This window comes from Pogona vitticeps, chromosome 13 (genome assembly GCF_051106095.1).
Source record: "Pogona vitticeps strain Pit_001003342236 chromosome 13, PviZW2.1, whole genome shotgun sequence".
NCBI classification, from domain to species: domain Eukaryota; kingdom Metazoa; phylum Chordata; class Lepidosauria; order Squamata; family Agamidae; genus Pogona; species Pogona vitticeps.
This window is the reverse complement of record NC_135795.1, coordinates 18,875,168-18,893,431: the sequence shown is the minus strand read 5'-3', so window position 1 is coordinate 18,893,431 and position 18,264 is coordinate 18,875,168. Positions and strand designations below refer to the sequence as shown.

The window sequence follows — 18,264 nt, the reverse complement described above, 5'->3', positions numbered from 1 at the left end:
ATAAATAAATTAAAGGAAACTCAAGGATATGCTTCAGACACTTGAAAGGAAACACTTGTGTTTTAACTGATTATGACAACACAAGTAGCCTGTGAAAAGGGAAAAAAGGATGAAGTTCCAAACTCCTTGTATTGACCTGCAGTTTGATCCAAAAACTATTCATGCTCATTTCTGGAAAAATAGAGCAAGTGAATATAAACAGCCTACAGAGGCACAAAGCAAGTGCATACAGAGTCTATTTTGCTCCTCCCTAATCTCTTGCTTCCAAAGGACGATTTCTGAAAAGGAATGGAGGGGTAGCAGGGTAGATACAGATGACAAGGCTATAAATATGTTACATCCACCTGTGGTAACTTACTGCTTGGCAAATGGTTATACAGAATACCTAATGATGCTACCCAATAAACCATGTTCGTATGTGCCTATAATACGCCTACAGCCACTTACTTAAGGACAAAATAAGAGAACCTCTGAATCATTTCCTTCCTTTCTTATAGGTTCATAAATCAATGGTAAATGCCATTCACTACCACATATAAAAATTTAACTGAAAAAATTTGGCCACACTAAACAAAACTGAAGAAAGCAGGTTAATAATTAAGAAGACAGGCAAATGAATAACTAACGGAGGTTCTGTCAAAGGACTCATCTGTCCCTAAAATGTTTGCTCAGCGACACATGACATAGACACATGATGATATAAGTGTTCAATTAGGGAAGCTCAAAACAGCACTTCCCTTCTGCTCAATTATTCTGGCCCTACTTCAAGTTAGGATCTGATCAGGCCTAAGTTCAGCTTAATTCGAAACAGATTCATACTCTACCACCGGAGTTAATTGGCCATCCCTAGGGAGAGAGAAAAAAGGCTTATCTTTGGGGCCGGGGTAATAGTGGGAGAGAGAAAGGGCTTGCTACCACAGAGAGGGTAACCACAATGTTTCTCTTTGATACTAATGAGCTCCCCTTGTCACCTGTTAGGGAAAGAACTTCTATTCCACCAACTTGGGTTCTTCCAATATTTCTAACAAACACTACTGGGGTGAGAGTTTGTACGTCTGTGGTCACGTTAAGGTATGCTTTTCTATGTACTTTATAATTCTGTTGTAGTTTAGTCATGGCCCCATGGGTCAGAGCACGGCAGGCCCTCCTGTCTTCCATTGTCTCCCGGAGTTGGGTCAAATTCGTGTTGGGAGCTTCGATGACACTGTCCAACCATCTCGTCCTCTGTCGTTCCCTTCTCCTCTTGCCTTCACTCTTTCCCAGCATCAGGTCTTTTCCAGCAAAGTCTTCTCTTCTCATGAGATGGCCAAAGTATTGGAGCCTCAGCTTCAGGATTTGTCCTTCCAGTGAGCACTCAGGGTTGATTTCCGGCAAAATGGATAATTTTGTTCTCTTTGCAGTCCAGGGGACTCTCAAGAGTCTCTTCCAACACCACAATTCAAAAGCATCAATTATTCGGCGGTCAGCTTTCTTTATGGTCCAGCTCTTACTTCCATACATTGCTACTGGGAAAACCATAGCTTTGACTATGCGGACCTTTGTCGGCAAGGTGATGTCTCTGCTTTTTAAGATGCCTTCTAGGTTTGTCATTGCTTTTCTCCCAAGAAGCAGGCATCTTTTAATTTTGTGGCTGCTGTGACCATCTGCAGTGATCATGGAGTCCAAGAAGGTAAACTCTGTCACTGCCTCCATATTTTCCCCTTCTATTTGCCATGAGGTGATGGGGCCAGTGGCCTTGACCTTAGTTTTTTTTATTTATTTTTTTATAATTCTACTTACCTAAATAATCATGTTTCATATTCCATTAAGATAGAAAACAGACTGACAAACTGGGCAGTAACATTTCCCCCCATAATCTTTTAACTTCATGAGTAATCCAGTTGTGGAAAAAGTAAACATTACTATTTCTTTTCTTTTTTTAAAAATCACTCAATCTATATTTTTGAATTTAGGGCCAAAACAGAACCAGTGACACACAAAGAGGGAAGTACTAGCAGGCTAGAAACAACCTGAGCTTTTGTTGACAGAAAAAAGAATTAAAAAGAAGAAGCTGAAGCAGGGACAGTTCCCCTAGTGCATCCCAATGAAGCCTGTTCTGTGACCATGAGATGCTAATTGAATGCTGGGGGTGCAGATGGAAAACTGGATGGGAGGGAGAAATGGAGCAGAACATCCTAGAATAGGGTATAGTTGAATATTTGGTAGGACTATACAAGTGAGGCTGTAATGTAACAAAAAGTGTACACGTCACAGCTGTCACAAATGAGCCTAGTCGCTACAAGGCAGAGTGCCTTTTTCAGGTGGTACAGCACATCCTCTGGAGACTATCAGGTTGAAGGATTCACAGCCAGCTTTCAGGTATCTGACAACAATTTTCTGGGTCAGTGCAACTTCAGAAGACTTGTAGCTCTGTCCTGGTTCATTGTTTTATTGCTAAGCTCACTGTATACGTTTTTTAAAAAACTGTATACACTTTTGTTTTTTATGATGGTGTAGTCTAAATTGGTATGGAATGTGATATTTTATTTAGCCTGTGAAATGCCTTGAAGGCTTGGATGCAGTCCAAGACTTAGGATACATATGAATGAATGAGTGACTGAATGAATGAATGATTGAATGAATATCCCTAAATTAGACATCTGAACTAGGAAAGGAATTTTTTTTTTCAAATTGTACCCTTTGCAGAGTATTTACACAGTATTACTGAAAGCTAGTTTGTGTTTCCAACTTTACAGCCTGCTTGGCAATACAAAACACCAGGAAGAAATTACATTAGCTAGAGTCAGCAAGGTTGCTTTAGATGCAATTCAAGCAGAAAACCCTCAAATGTTCTCCAGGAAGCTAGAGTTAAATGAGAGCAAGCCTTTGTACCTTTCTGTACTAAGAAAAAGATTATCTGAGCTACTGAAAAGGAAGAAAAGAAAGATGCATATACATACTCAAGCATCAAGAAGTCATTTCCATTTTGCAATGAAAGCCAAAGTTAGGAAGCATGTGTTCAGTGAATGTACTATCTGCTATGTAATCTCTGTGTTTGTGTGTGTGTGTGTTTCATGCATGCATACCAATATCTCATGACAATTCAATCTTGATGGCAGAGAAGACAGTGCCCTACAACTGGCTAGTCCCAGGGTCCACCATGATCTCTTTCTGGCCCTGCTTGTTTTAATAATCTTTGAACTGGTTGTTGTGGGTTTTTCAGGCTCTTTGGCCGTGTACTGAAGGTTTTTCTTCCTAATGTTTCGCCAGTCTCTGTGGCCAGCATCTTCAGAGGACAGCACTCTGTGCTCTGGTGTAGTTTGCTTGGGAGTGGAGTATTTATAGCTGTGAGATAGGCTTTTGTCCTTTTTCAGGAGATGGGTGATTAGTGTGTCTTGCTGTGGGTATATTGTTGTGATGAGGAGGAGAGATTATCTGTCACTGATGGGTGTCATTAGCTGGTATTTTGTGTGTAGTGATCCCCGGTCCTTGTGGCTGGGTACAGTTCGTTGACCTTTTGCACGCTGTATTTTTAAGAGCTGGGAGCCAAATTTTGTCGAGTTTCAAACTTTCCTCTCCTCCTCATCATAACAATACACCCACAAGACACACTAATCACCCATCTCCTGAAAAATGACAAAAGCCTATCTCATAGCCATAAATACTCCACTCCCAAGCAAACTACACCAGAGCAGAGTGCTGTCTTCTGAAGATGCCGGCCACAGAGACTGGCGAAACGTTAGCAAGAAAAACCTTCAGAACACGGCCAAAGAGCCCGAAAAACCCACTACAACCATTAGATCCCGGCCGTGAAAGCCTTCACGAATACAATCTTGGAACTGCAGAGCTGGAAGGAACCCAATGGATCTTTGAGTCCAGCCCATGTCAAGGAGGCACAGAGGGGAATCGAACTCCCAACCTCTGGCTCTGCAGTCAGACACATATATCACTGACCTATCCAGCAGTTTTCCCTAAATGCATGTGTTTAATCAGGATTTTGAAGATTAGCCCCAACCCAAGAGTTTAAGCTCACTGCACAATAGTAATGGTAAAGATATGTCAAGCTAGAGGGCTGGAGCAGGATTCAGAAGCCCTGGTTCATATCCGCATGTGGCTATGAAGCTTTCTAGGTGACCTTGGGCTAGTTACCCTTACTCAGTCTGCCCTACTTTACAGTACTGTGGTTGTGAGAGCAAAGTGCAGAAAACAAAGAGTCAAGTATGCCATGAAGAGAAAACTCTTCTTAAAACTGCTTTCATATTCACTCACACTGTTACATTCACACCTTTATTATATGTTCCTCCCTCAGAATCAGAACACAATTTGCTACACTGGAAAGAAATCAGAACAATGGATTTATGCCCTTTGTAGCTCTTGTTCACTCGGTGTAAGGTCTGTAGCTCAGAGATAGCCCAGAAAAGGCACTTTTTTTCAGATTGTGGGTGAAAGGAGTCCAGGCTCAGAAGAACTTGAGTAAAGGAAGGAGGGGGAGAGTGGGGGAAGAGAGAATACTATGTTTTTGAGGTCCTTTGCTGGAGAAGGAAACAAGAACGCACTCTGCACCAATGAAAGAAGGAGAAGTACCACAGAGAGTAGGCAGGTTGCCAAGCAAGCTCGGCAGCGTGACCGAGCTGCATTGAGTTTCTTTAATGAAAGCCAGGAAAGAACACATTACACAGTGTTTCTTCAGAGAGCTAAGCTAGACTCCAGTGATTGAAATCAATAAAAACAGTCGGCAAGGGGCCCAAGTGGGGGGAAGAACCAAATCTCTACTTCAGCGTTCCATTTGCCTTCTTTCCACTTTCTCCATTTCCTTAAAAGTTAAACTTTGATTAACTACATGCTCTTCCTTGCAGCACTCTAAAGATTTTTTTTAAATCTTATTTTTGATCTGTTGAGTGGACAGCAGTTTGAAGCTTCCTTCCTACTTACCCCCTCCACTCTCTTTTACAGCATGAAAGCCATGAAATTGTTGTTTTGAATGTGAAACCTGCCTGGAAGGACACCTCCGGACAAGTGCCTGATCTTATGCTCAGCTGGGGAGGCAGCGAGAGAGGGAATGAAGTTTCTACCAAAGAAACATTAAAAAGAGATGTAAGAGGAAGTAAATGATGGGATTTTATTCAGCAAAAGCTCTCTGTCTGGACAACATGTCAGCTGCCGCCGCCGCTGCTGTGGCAAATTCTCAAACTGCTGAAGAGACAGCCTCAGAAGGGGTCAGCTCGTTCTAAAGAAGAACAGGAAAAACATCTGAGACTTCATGTTCAGTTAAGAGCTCAAGATCTATCTCAGGTAAGTCTTTAATCAGTTTCTAGCAACTGGGGAAGAAACTCTGAAGTAAAAAAGATCTTTGTTTTACTGTGTGCCTGAAAATGTCTTCAGTACGCGTACTTGTTAATTCTTTTCAAACTGACTATTTAAGCACAGCATACTTTAGCCATCTGAATGAGAGAGGGTTGACAATTCTATAAAGAATCCAATCAGCACAAGGAATGGCCAAATATGCACAAAGTCTGGGGAATTTATTCATTTATTTATTTGTGTGTGTGTTTAACTTAATTTATAGACAATTTGGCCACTATGTAATACCACCCATTCCCTAAAGGACCCTTGTGTTCCACACTTTAGAAAGCCCAATCTGCTGTTTTCATTTTGAAACATCATTGAGACTATACAATGAAAGCAAACTGCTTTCAGTAATGGTTCTCGGATGAAGCATGTATCCACTTGATCTGTTTTACAGAGAAGGCTTCATCAGCTACTTCACAGAGTGCTTAAATGCTCAACCGAGTGCCTGGGTGATTTTTAAAACTAGAAATATTAATGTCTGTATTGTTCTCAAATCAATATTGCAAGATGCAGTGCAATGATTTGAACAATGAGAAATTTAAACTGTTTTTGTGGGCATGTTATAACAAAGTTCATATAAAGATACAAAAATTATATATGCAAGCTACCAATACACAGTAATTCAAGATTTCCCCAAACCTTTAACCACCAAACAATCAGGCTTAATGGCTAAATCTCACCTTAATGGAAGCAGGGACTTAAATACTGACTGGATCTTATGGTTTGGGATGCAGGAGGATTGACAGATAGGTTAAGGAATGCAGGCTGAGAAAACCTAGAGCAGAAGAGTTGTGTTGCCAAGTACCATGGCTGTTACCTGATTATAGAAACCTGGAATCATGACAAATTCATCCTGATGACCATAACAGTTGTGCTGGGGAGGGTGGAATGCTAAATAAGTCAATTTCTTAGTTTTTGGGGAAAGTAAGAAAGCAAGCATATTATCCTGCAACATTTCTCAGCTGTAAGTAGGGACATTGCTGTAATAACCCTGGCTTTCATAACAAGGGGTCTTTTCTCATTATTGAATGCTCTCCTTGGCCTGCTGTATTCAAACTGACAATACTCTACAGATAGTGTACTGCAAAGTTCCCTGTACAATAAACTTTATGGAATGGTAGAACAACATTGTAGCAGATTGGTGATAGACACCTGCAAGAATACAAAAGCAAAAAGTATGGCTTCTACAGGAGCAAGCCACTTTAGGTTATGGGGTTCTTGGATATGCAATAACTGAGATTGGTTTTTTTTTTTGGGGGGGGATAGAAAGACTAGAAGACAATATGCTTTGCAAGCAGAAGTGACTAATTTTGGTTCCAGACATATCAGTCAGGAATGAAAAAGACCCCTTGAGCATTGCTGTCAATAGCTGAGCCTTCCTTTACTACTTGCTACACTACAGGGGGATGGCAGGCACTTTAATTTGTCACATCTGGAAGGCCCAAGCCTTGTGTAAACAACACGGAACTAGGTGAAGCAATATTGTGATTTAATATAAGGCTGCTTCCTATGACTTTACATGGCGGTAGGAGAAAATATTCTGGAATATTTTATGGGTAAAAAGTAATTCATTTGGTTGATTTGAAACTTGTTGTTTAGTCGTTAAGTTGTGTCCGACTCTTCGTGACCCCATAAACAAGAACACACCAGGCCCTCCTGTCTTCCACTGCCTCCCGGAGTTGTGTCAAATTCATGTTGGTCACTTCTATGACACTGTCCATCCATCTCATCCTCTGTCGTCCCCTTCTCTTGCCTTCACACTTTCCCAACATCAGGGTCTTTTCCAGGGAGTCTTCCCTTCTCAAGAGATGGCCAAAGTATTGGAGCCTGTCCTTCCAGTGAGCACTCAGGGTTGATTTCTTTCAGAATAGATGGGTTTGTTCTCCTTGCAGCCCAAGGGACTCTCAAGTCTCCTCCAGCACCACAATTCAAAAGCATCAATTCTTCACCTGTCAGACTTCTTTATGGTCCAGCTCTTACTTCCATACATTGCTACTGGAAAAACTATAGCTTTGACTATGCGGACCTTTGTTGGCAAGGTGATATCTCTGCTTTTTAAGATGCTATCTAGGTTTGTCATCCCTTTCCTCCAAAACATAACCACAGCCAAGGCCAACCAGGTTTCATCTTAACCTGAGTTCCATGCTACTTTCAAATCTTGACTGCAAAAGAATCCTGGTTAGCCTTTACTGTAGCCCTCACAATGTTAACGTAACATATAGAATTAAGGAGTGTGGACATTAAAGACAAAAAGATTTTTTTTTAAAAAATGAGGTGGTAGCTTTTAAAAGTAATGTCTGTTATACAGAAAAATGAAATGGATGGATGTTTACTACAAATTTTCAATAAGGCTTTTGGCTTGCTCTTCCACCTGTTGCCCAAGGCTACATTTATTTTGTCTTGTCATCTACCTTGACATTCTGCCAGAGCTTCCAAGTCTTCCAGCTGCCCAAAGTCCCTCTTGGGATTTACACTGGCACCAGACTCCCAGGTTCAGGTAATAAATTTCCTGGATTCACAACAACAGAGGGGAATTTGCCAATCATTGTCAAGTAAAATTAACTAACCGACAATTCCCATCATCTCAGGATGAAATTTACTCTGGTGCTAACTGCAGGATTTATGAATCATCCATCTGCACATCCAGCCCAATTCAACAATGAGACTGAATATGGCAAGCTATTTATTATCTTGCAATCCACTACAATTTCACTGCTCCCTTGAGATTATGCTATCAGGCCTACATCCTATTGATGCTTTTAAAAAAAGTAACAAAAACACTTTCCTACATCTTCTTGCTGGATATAAATTTCTTCAAGGCTGGAATTCCAAGTGCAGGTCAATAGAAATACACATGAGCCTCACTTCCAAATAAACATGGTTTGGACTGGATTAGAAAACAGTGCCTGCCATGATAGCACTACCAAGTGTGGGGCTGTTTCCATTGCTGGATGTCTTAAGCATTGTACTGCTTCTAGACTGGAAGACATTGGTTGAAAGACTACTATTTCATGCACACAGAGAGAGAAAGGAACACATGGTACCTTGATATAATACTAATAAAGTTGCTAGCCTGCATTTATAAGCATAACCACTCTCCATCTCTGTGTTACTCATGATCCAGCATTGACTACCAGGATCACAAGCAGGGCAGGAAACACCATATACTATGATAACTACGGGTTTATGCATTTGTTTCCAGGCAGGCATGGTGAGGCTGGATTTCTATAAAGAGGGGATTGAGAATTCAGGGCTTAATTGTATTTATTCATAATAAAGTTACTTGGAAAACAATGTTTAAAAGCAACCTGGGTGTTAAATGAAATTACATTGCCTTTTAAAATCTTCTTCAAGTTATTTTGAGTCTGATTATGCTATAGCTATAAGTGTCATTCTGTATGAGGGGGGTTTGTGAGGCAGAAAGCAAGCAAACTAGCCAAAGGTAAACACTTTAAGTGCCATAGTTTTTCTCTTCTTTAAATAAGAAAGTGCTGTGTCGTAGCCATACAGATTGGTAGGAATTCAGTACTTTGGTGTTCTGAAGTAAAAAAAAAAAGAGCTCAATTTTGCAGAAAGATGGTTGTTGTGGGTGCTACTCCTGTCCTCTGAAGGTGCTGGCCACAGAGACTGGCGAAACGTTAGAAAGAACAACCTTCAGAATACGGCCAAAGAGCCCGAAAAACCCACAACAACCATTAGATCCTGGCCGTGAAAGCCTTCTCAAATACTTTGCAGAAAGACCTTTCTTGAAATCAAGCTCTTCTTGTATCATGCCCTTCTGAGCTCTCTGGTAGGCCAAACAAAATGCAGAAGACAACACAACCTTTGCGTAACTGGGGTCCCTGCTCATCAAGCATATAAAAAATGACAGTTTTAGAATTGTAAATGGGTTTTTTTTTTGCAAATGAAAGCCAAACTCAGGATATACCCCAAAATCATGAAGCAATTATTGCACAGAAAACCACTAAGCCCAGAAAACAAAATTAACTTGAATTACTCTTCAATTAACTTGAACTACTCTGCAGACCCCATATGTGGGCATACTTTCCCTCTCTCGGTTTTCCACATTACTGAAAGTTGTACAATTATATGATGACCAGAGGTAGTTAAGCCATGAAAAATTATTCTATTCCACCAAACATCTTCTTCCAAAGAAGTCAGCTATCAAGTATCAGGAGATAAACGAGTTCAGTCAGAGGCCATATGTTAAGCAGCTGTGAGTTAGCTGCCTAAGAGTTCAAACTTAATGTTAATGCAGAAGCTCTGCTTTTTATGTTTTCCTTCCTACACCTACACACATGCCTACATATGGATGCACATGCTAAAGCAATAAACCCAATTTGATTTTCACATCCAGAATAGCAGAAAATGGCATATTGTATATCATACAAAGTTCTGATCCATCATGTTTACTCCAGGCAATAAGTAGGGTATTCATTGGCACAAACAATAGAAGAACTTTGCTTTCAAAACTCAGCATTTTCTCTTGTAAATGCTGTAGGAAGAGATGAGAAACCATACACTTTAGTGAAAAGATTATCTTCAAGCATGGGGGCAAGGGGAGGGAGGGAAAATATCTAAATCGGTATAGGTTGTGGGTGAAGAATTGGACTCTAGAGTGGACCGAATCTGGCTTGCCGGGCCGTTTAATGTGGCCCTCACAGTGTTGCCTGCTACTGTGCAGTACACAATATGCAGGCGCTTACTTAGTCACCCAGAATGCTCCACAAGTATGCTGAGAATCTGCCCGGCAGGACTTCTAATCCCAGGATTCCAATCAGCGAAGAGTCAGAAAGTGCAGCACCTTGGAAATGTAGTCATTGTTCAACTTTTTTGTTCACAGCAATTATTTGTTTTGCCATAGATCTCCATGTCTCAACTGGGACCAAACAGTTAAATAAAGTTAATATAATAAACAGTGCTTGGTAATATTTGATAAATTTTTTTTAAAAAATATTTCTGTTACTAAAACTCACTTTTCAATAAATTGTACAAAAGCTGTACACTTGAATATCTGCTTGCCATTATTTCTAGACTTTGATCATAGACTTTAGCTTTAGAACTAGTTATTTACGTTATTACAAAAACCAGTAATAATCAAATGAGGAGGATTATATTTAATATGATATTGTAGATACATTTATATAGTCTTACAGATACACGGTACAACCAGCCCTTTGAGGGCAACCATAATGCTGACGCAGCCTAAGATGAAATTGAGTCTGACACCTCTGCTCTAGAGTGTAAGGGGAAGATAATGGAGACTGAGTGAAAATAGCTTGCCTATTATGTCCAAACAGGAATTAAATTGATAGCCTTCCATCCCAGGAACACATCATGCGCACTTTCCTTTAAAATGCAAACCTCCATCTGTGGACATGAGCTTGAGTTCTTCAAACTTGAATTAAGTCCTACCCTGAAACTACATGTTTATTGGGCCAGAAGGCACTGTGCCAGTTCACCATACAGTTACAGGAAGATGCCCTTCTGCTCCAATAAGGAGCCTATTCAGGCTCTAGGAATAGGCAGATCTGCTTTCCTCGTGGGATAATGCTTGATGTAATCTCAAACAGCAAGGGAGAGCAGTGTTTCCAGTGGGGCGGCTGGCAGCTCCCTAACCTTTCCATATTAGAAAAAGCCGTAAAAATTATGCAAGCATAAACAAACATACCTGAATTGGATAAGTCATGCACAATTTGTTTATCTCAAAACACCTAATTTCTAGTAACACAGAAAGTAGAAAATCTTGGCACAGACTTATGATTTTAACATTCAGTTCGGTATGTAACTTGTTTCCAGCTTTGATATGTTAAAGGATCTGAAGGGTCACTATTTATTATCTGCCAACTCAAGGGATCTTGATTGCTTCATTCAGTACTATGATATAACAATGGAAGAAGCAGCAAGATTACAACAATACTTAAACGATTACAGTGGTAGGCAGTGCCCTGGGTTATGTGGATGAATCAACAAAATTAGTCAGTGGATATGGCTGAAATCAATGCCATTCAACCAGAATCAGCAATTACCCTTCCTTTCTGAAACTCCCTATGCAACCTAAAAGGCCATTCCAGAGAACTAGGCAACACCTGTGGCACCAGGGAGGTCTGCAGTGAGAAGAAAACCATGATTCCACTGCCATCAGATATTGTGTGACACTATTATACTGTATTTGAGCCAAACATAGGCCTAAACACTGCATGTAACCAATGAACGTTTAGAACATGAAACTGATATTTCACATACATTTCATTTCATTCTGTCTCTTAATGTCTGATGAAGTGGACATGCCCACAAAAAGTTATGTTATAATGCTTAGTCTTTAAGGTGCCACATGTTTTTGTCTTTTTGTTTTGTTTCTTTGGATTTTGCCTGATATATTTTAGCCAGTGTGCTAAGAAGTCATACTACACTTGTCTGGTTTTTTTTTTTAAAAAAAACCTCAATCTGGTTAGGTTTCCTGTTCTACCGCAATTCTCAGATCACAGAAATTTAAGAATTCTTCTGCTGTACAAGCTTCCTGTCCACAAAGAACCTATAAAACAAGTTCAGGAAACACAAGCAACACCACCCAAAATATTGTTAAGAGTTCTAAGCTTTCTTGTTGCAGTTATTTTTCTTTGTGATGTGAAATAACTGGTCTATTTCCTGTATGCTAGGATGTTGACATAAATTAATAAAACCTTCACCATTGTTCCTCCTCTTGTTCTTACTACTTACACGAGTTAGGGAAAAAGAGGAAAAGTACTTATTTGGCACTTCAGGTATTGTTACCATTCTACACATGCAAGTACAATACTGTTAAATGTTCAGCTGATTCAAACATAACATCAAAGTATTTTTGAGCAGACAAGCAAAGGAAGAGAACAATGTAAAAACAGAATTGATTCCTTTAAGATGTTACTAGACTTAATTCAAACAAAAACAAAAGCAAATATTTTCAGCTGCATAGTTACATTTGGTTTTATTAATTTTGTTCAAAAACAGCCCTGAAATCACAGCACTTTTTCATTTAAATGTTTTACACAAAACTGATTTAATCCAAGCAAATGAATGTAAACTAATTGTAACCATCCCTTTTCATTTCCAAGGCATGTAAACAATTACCACTCTTTGTCTGGTAAACTGATACTGTAATTTCATCGGCCTCTTCTTGAGTGAACCAGTGAACATTGCAGTCATGTACAGCATGGCAAGGGTCACCTACCCATCTCCTAAACTATTTGAGAACTAGCTACTTGAATACTTCCTTGCTTCCACTTGAGCACTAAGTTCTCTCTCAGAGACCCCTATAGTATCTGTTTGGTTGGCAAAGGTAAGAGATGGAGGCATTTCAGTGACAGGCCTCCAAAATTTAGAACACTCTGCCACTGAACATGCATGGCCTGAAATCTGAAAATGTTTAACAGTGTTACAGCTTTTCACCTTGCTTTCTCCTGAGCTTTACTTTAACTGTGCTGTTGGATAATGGTTATAGTTACTTGAATTTTTAAACAGATTATTTTTCCTTTTCAAATCATTTTTTGGGTATCCCTGGATAGAAATTACTTGTAATTAATTAAAGCATAATCTTTTGATTATATGTAAAAGATCTATGCAACTTATCAAGTTTTTTAACAAATCTGCAAGACAAAATTGCTATTTGTCACAAGATGCTTTTGATTTGCTTGCTTGTCTGCCACCCTCTTCCACCTATTAGCTAATCTTTTGGTTTCAAATAACATTCAATCAGCTAATCTTTTGGTATCAAATAAGATTCAAGATTCCGTCTCAATCCTGAAGGTTGTTACACAGCCTCAGAGAAGTCATATAATGCTTCAGTTATTGCTGGCGTCAGCCTTCTGCAACTCCCATAATCCCAAGCCAGCAGTCAGTGGTGCTGCTGGTTAAATGACAGGAGTTACAGTCCAGCACATCTGTAAAGGTTGTTTTGAGGATGGATTAAAACAACTTTAGTTCCATCAACAAATTTATGTAGTAAGTTCAATCAAGTTCACATTTTCATAGTTTCCAGTTCCAAAGCTGTGTCCCTTGATTGCCACGTATATGAACCACCACAAAGGAATAAAAATTAAGAGCCATCTGCATGAAGAGCCATATAATATACTTGTAATCAAGCTCCAAATGTGGTTTAAATGCATTTGATCATATTGTACTTAGAAAAGCCATAAATTAACTGTATAATTTAAATTTTTACAAAGATCAGCATGGGTGCCCAGTCTCAACTTCTTCCTATAAATATCCAGACTTACATTTAGCAAGAACTGATCCAACCGACCAATAAAAATGGAAACAGTAGTGATTTTCTACACTAAGAAATTGCAGGGGGAAGGTTCTAAATACTTCTCTGTTCTGAACAAATGAATTATTATATCATCTCTTCTTTAAAACTACTGTTCCTTGATCATTTAAGTATCAATTTTAAGGCATTTTAATGAAATATGAAAAACCAAATCTACTGGCACTATCATTTAGAAAAGAAAAATCAATTTTACTTCAAAGCATATCTAAATTATTCAGCTGTTTGTTGCATGATGTTTTATTTTCTAAGTCTCCAATTAGACAGGAAGGAAGGAACTTTGAAAGTGGGTCAAAGAAGTCAACTAGGAATACAAGCAACAGGGGAAACTAGTTCCAACCAGAGACTATTCTGATTGGAGTTAGGGATCGACCCAGTAACAACCCCTGTCTGCTTATCTTCTGAGTAGTGTTTTAAAAGGATGATTCTTTCCCTCCACCTTCATGCTCTGACTTAGCTGTAGTCCCATGAACGCTTCCACAGAACTTAGCACTGAACAGCTGGCTCCTTTAGACAGGTGGACAAACAACATGAGGCTAAGATGGAGGGGCAAGGAGAAGGAGGAAACAGGGTTCTGCCTGGCTGCTCTAGGCACTGATCCAAAAAGCTGCAATGAAGCAGCTTCTTCCTCTAAATGCTGCTCTAGAAGAAGGGAAGAGGAGATAGCAAGGGAGGGGAAGGTGTAATACCTCTCCCAAAGAGTTTCTAATTCAGATGTGAACTGATTAAGTTTGTTCTGAAGCACAGCAATTTAAAAAAAGAGAAGTCTATGCATCTGTGAGGGAAGAGGAACACTCTAAACAAGAAATCACTCCTAGTAACTGGGAATAATCAAAATAAGAGTACTGTATAGTGTTCAAAGTAGTTCAGGTGCATTTAGTCATCATAATAGGATTATTCTGGTTCAATAGATTCCTGACTACAATGTGAAAGCAAAGCAGAGGTAAGCTTCTTTATTACATTGTCAAAAAGAAAGGGCTTTTTAAACCATTATATAATGAATTGGGAAAAGGAGGGAGGAGAATATAAGTGAAATCACTATGTCTGTTTAGTGTTGTTTTAGCAGCACATTTCTGTTATAAATGAACATACAAGGATTACTAACATAGAGAACAAACAATACTAACAACATTATCTGTGAGAGAGGAAGGAGCCAGGAGCAATGCCTGCTTTCAGTATTGAAAGGCTGTTACATTATTCTGACCCGCTGTCTTTCTGCTGCCTATTGTGAAAGTTGTGATAGGAATGTGGTCTTCAAAGTAGGCTATGAAACACTGCTGTTGATATGGGTTTTAGAATCTATATTCCTGCCTAGGCTGTAGTGTTTCTTTTAAACCAACCTTTATAGAAAATGAAATACAGTCAGAAGTAATGAGGTCACATTTTTATGTAAAAAGCCTCCTGGATTAATTTAATATGAACAGACATACTGGCTTGGATGGAAGATCAAGTTATTGCATAAATCAAACTCTCTCTCTCTAGGATGTTCATGTCCTATGAGATGTTCCTTAGTCGGAAGATCAGTCACCGATGACTGATCACATCCCTGCAATGCAAAGCTACAGTCGTGTGTAAGGGATACTTTGGTGTTCACACAGAGGGCTGAAGGTAAAGCTATGAAGCACTCTCTACTATTCTCTTCAAAGGTTATATAAATATTCATTCTGTCCAAAAAGATGCAAAAATTCCTTGGGAAAGAATTCTGTGGAGAAAGAATTCCCCCCAAAATAGGAATTCTGAAATTCAATGGCATGAACTATAAAAGTGGATACACACTTGCAATTTAGTTTCAGAGATACACTACCAAGTACTTTCTAGTAAAAAATATTTCTGTAGACCATACACGCTATGAACAAGATTTGTTGTAAATCCTAAAGAGGAAATATGGCCATTGTTATTTCCAAGTGATAATTGGATTTGAGGGCAGAGTTTAAAAAATACAGTAATGCTCTTAGATATATTAACAGGAAAATTGCTTTACTCTATGGCTAAACCGCAGAAGCCTGTGCTGCAGGGTCAGAAGACCAAGCAGTTATAAGATCGAATCCACGCGACGGAGTGAGCGCCCGTTGCTTGTCCCAGCTCCCGCCAACCTAGCGGTTCGAAAGCATGCAAATGCGAGTAGATAAATAGGTACCATCTCGGTGGGAAGGTAAACAGCGTTCCGTGTCTAAATCACACTGGCCATGTGACCACGGAAAGATTGTCTTCGGACAAACGCTGGCTCTATGGCTTGAAGAGCGGGATGAGCGCCGCCCCCTAGAGTCGGACACGACTGGACAAAAAATTGTCAAGGGGAACCTTTACCTTTACCTTTATTCTGATCAGCCTTCATATCATCTATTAAAATGTATAACTTGAACCACATCCTTATTGTAGCTGTTCTCAGGTTTAACAAATGGCATCTCAGAACTTCTTTGCTGATCTCATAAACAATATCTCAAACAGAACCAAACACTCTATTCATATGTGGGGAAAGCAAACACATACAGAAGGAGGTGCTTCTTCAGATTCCAAACCTCTATCATTGAAATCTCAAGGTCAGAAAAAGAATTATGCACTGTGCCCAGAAATTAACAGCTAATCAGTGTACTCTCTTAAAAACTCATACTCTACAGTCCATGCACCATTAGTCTCAGAACTGCATTTTATCCCACTGGTAGTTTCCAAGTGCATTTCAAGGGCAACCCAATGTAGAAGGTACAGGACTATCACCATACACATCATTATCTTTATGTCATGTTCTAAATGCACAGTGTGAATAATTCTCACGTTCTTGTCCTCACAAGAACTTTGTGAAGTCACAAAGATTAATTACCTAAACATTTTGTCATGAAAACTTAAGTTATAACGATTAATATTTAAGTTTTAACATTTAAAAAGTTAATATTGTAATAACAAACACTTATGATAACTTGACACCAAATAAATTGCAAAAAGAAAAAGAAAATTGTACCCAATTTAACAAGTAAAATGTGGTTTCTTACAAGTGGAATGCAGTAGGTTAAAATGAGTGCTGCATTACTCAACAAACATACATTTATATAATGGACATTCAAAATGTCCTGAAGCTGAGGCTCCAATACTTTGGTCATCTCATGAGAAGAGAGGACTCCCTGGAAAAGTCCCTGATGTTGGGAAAGTGTGAAGGCAAGAGGAGAAGGGAACGACAGAGGACGAGATGGTTGGACAGTGTCACTGAAGCAACCAACATGAATTTGACCCAACTTCGGGAGGCAGTGGAAGACGGGAGGGCCTGACGTGCTCTAGTCCATGGGGTCACGAAGAGTCGGACACGACTTAATGGCTAAACAACAACAGTTGCAAGTTACTTCTGGATTTCAGCCACTGTGTAAGAAGGCATACTTACTTAAACAATAAAAGCTCCTAATTGCTACTTTATTCCGTAGCCTTCAGATATGCTGCTAACTTCCCAAATACTGCATACAGATGAGAGGCTGGAGAGGAAGGGAAAAGAAATGCAATTCCAAAATATGTAGATTCTAGGCTGTGAAAGGCTTTAAATCCAAAAGCCCCCAGTATATTGCAGTAAATGTTATTTTAATCCCAGCTAGAGTAAATCCATTGAAATTAGTGGGACATTTTTATTCCACTCAATAGATTTAAGTTCCACTGACATCAGTTCCATTGGCTTCAACGGGCTATAGCAGGACCTCTATTTAATATAGCAAACTGGAATGAACGGAAATTAATTGATGGCAAGCACAACTTCGACAAGTTTAGTTGTATATTCAATAGGCACCCATATCAAGCAACATGGGAATACCTCAAGAACAGAGAAATGCAGTGGCATGCTCAATGCCTAGTATAGCCTCTGAACAATCCAGGCACATCACTGTTAACATGTATGGGACGAAAGGCACATATGAATAAACTAAATAAATAGTCCCTGCATAGCTTTTATATGTTCAAAAGATAGAGGTTCTCAGAGCTTCAAGGAACATAGTAAGAAGCAAACAAACTAAAAAGGACAGGAAGGACATAATCTACCACAAATAAAACCAGAGCCCATCTTATATTCTTAAAGCTTTAAAAAAAGGTTAAAAAATACATTTTAAAAAAACGTTTAAGTCCTGTGAAGAAACACAGGATTACTCAAAACCAAACCTTCACTAAAGTTCCTTCCACTTCTTTTGATATACACCTGCAGTTACCGCTGAGATGGAACTTAAATTGGATGCATGCATAACATGGGAATGCAGCTAATGAATTTTAAACTACCGTAACACAAGAATCAAATCATATAATCTGTTCAGAGCTAGCTTTTATCTCAAGCAGACTGATTTATGTCTTGGTAATTCTGTCAAATACTAATGTGGAGGGCATTACTGCAGATGTTTACACAGATGTAAGAGAATTTATGCCTCACTTAAATTCCTGCATAGCACATGTAACACACAGCCACATTAAGAGAGAATTTTACATATCTGGGAGCATTATTAATGCCATCAATCCTCAAGGAAATGTCAATGCTCTGCTATAAAATCTGATGCAAAGACTGCCATTTTTCCATGCTGGCTTATAAAAAAATGTGAAAGATAAGCCTTTGTTGCTAAAGACACATAAAGACCAGCGCAAGCTAGTGTTAAGCTGAAAAACTCTTAAGAGATAAGGAC

At 39.2% G+C, this 18,264-nt stretch overlaps 2 protein-coding genes across 6 annotated transcripts in view; one reads left to right on the top strand and one right to left on the bottom strand.

Moving 5' to 3' along the window:
- The window catches only part of CHLSN (cholesin), a 101,779-nt gene that overhangs the window by 25,842 nt on the left and 57,673 nt on the right, over nucleotides 1–18,264 (bottom strand). The gene's annotated exons all lie outside the window — the stretch shown is intronic.
- GPR146 (G protein-coupled receptor 146) overlaps nucleotides 2,177–18,264 on the top strand; it is a 35,275-nt gene continuing 19,187 nt past the window's right edge. Inside the window, exons 1-2 of one of the 2 annotated variants that reach the window (XM_078381295.1) lie at nucleotides 2,177–2,358; nucleotides 4,933–5,271. The gene's annotated coding sequence lies outside the window, so the exon portion shown is untranslated. Of the gene's footprint in view, nucleotides 2,359–4,510; nucleotides 5,272–18,264 lie in introns of those variants that run through there. The other variant, XM_020804323.3, reaches the window with a different exon arrangement.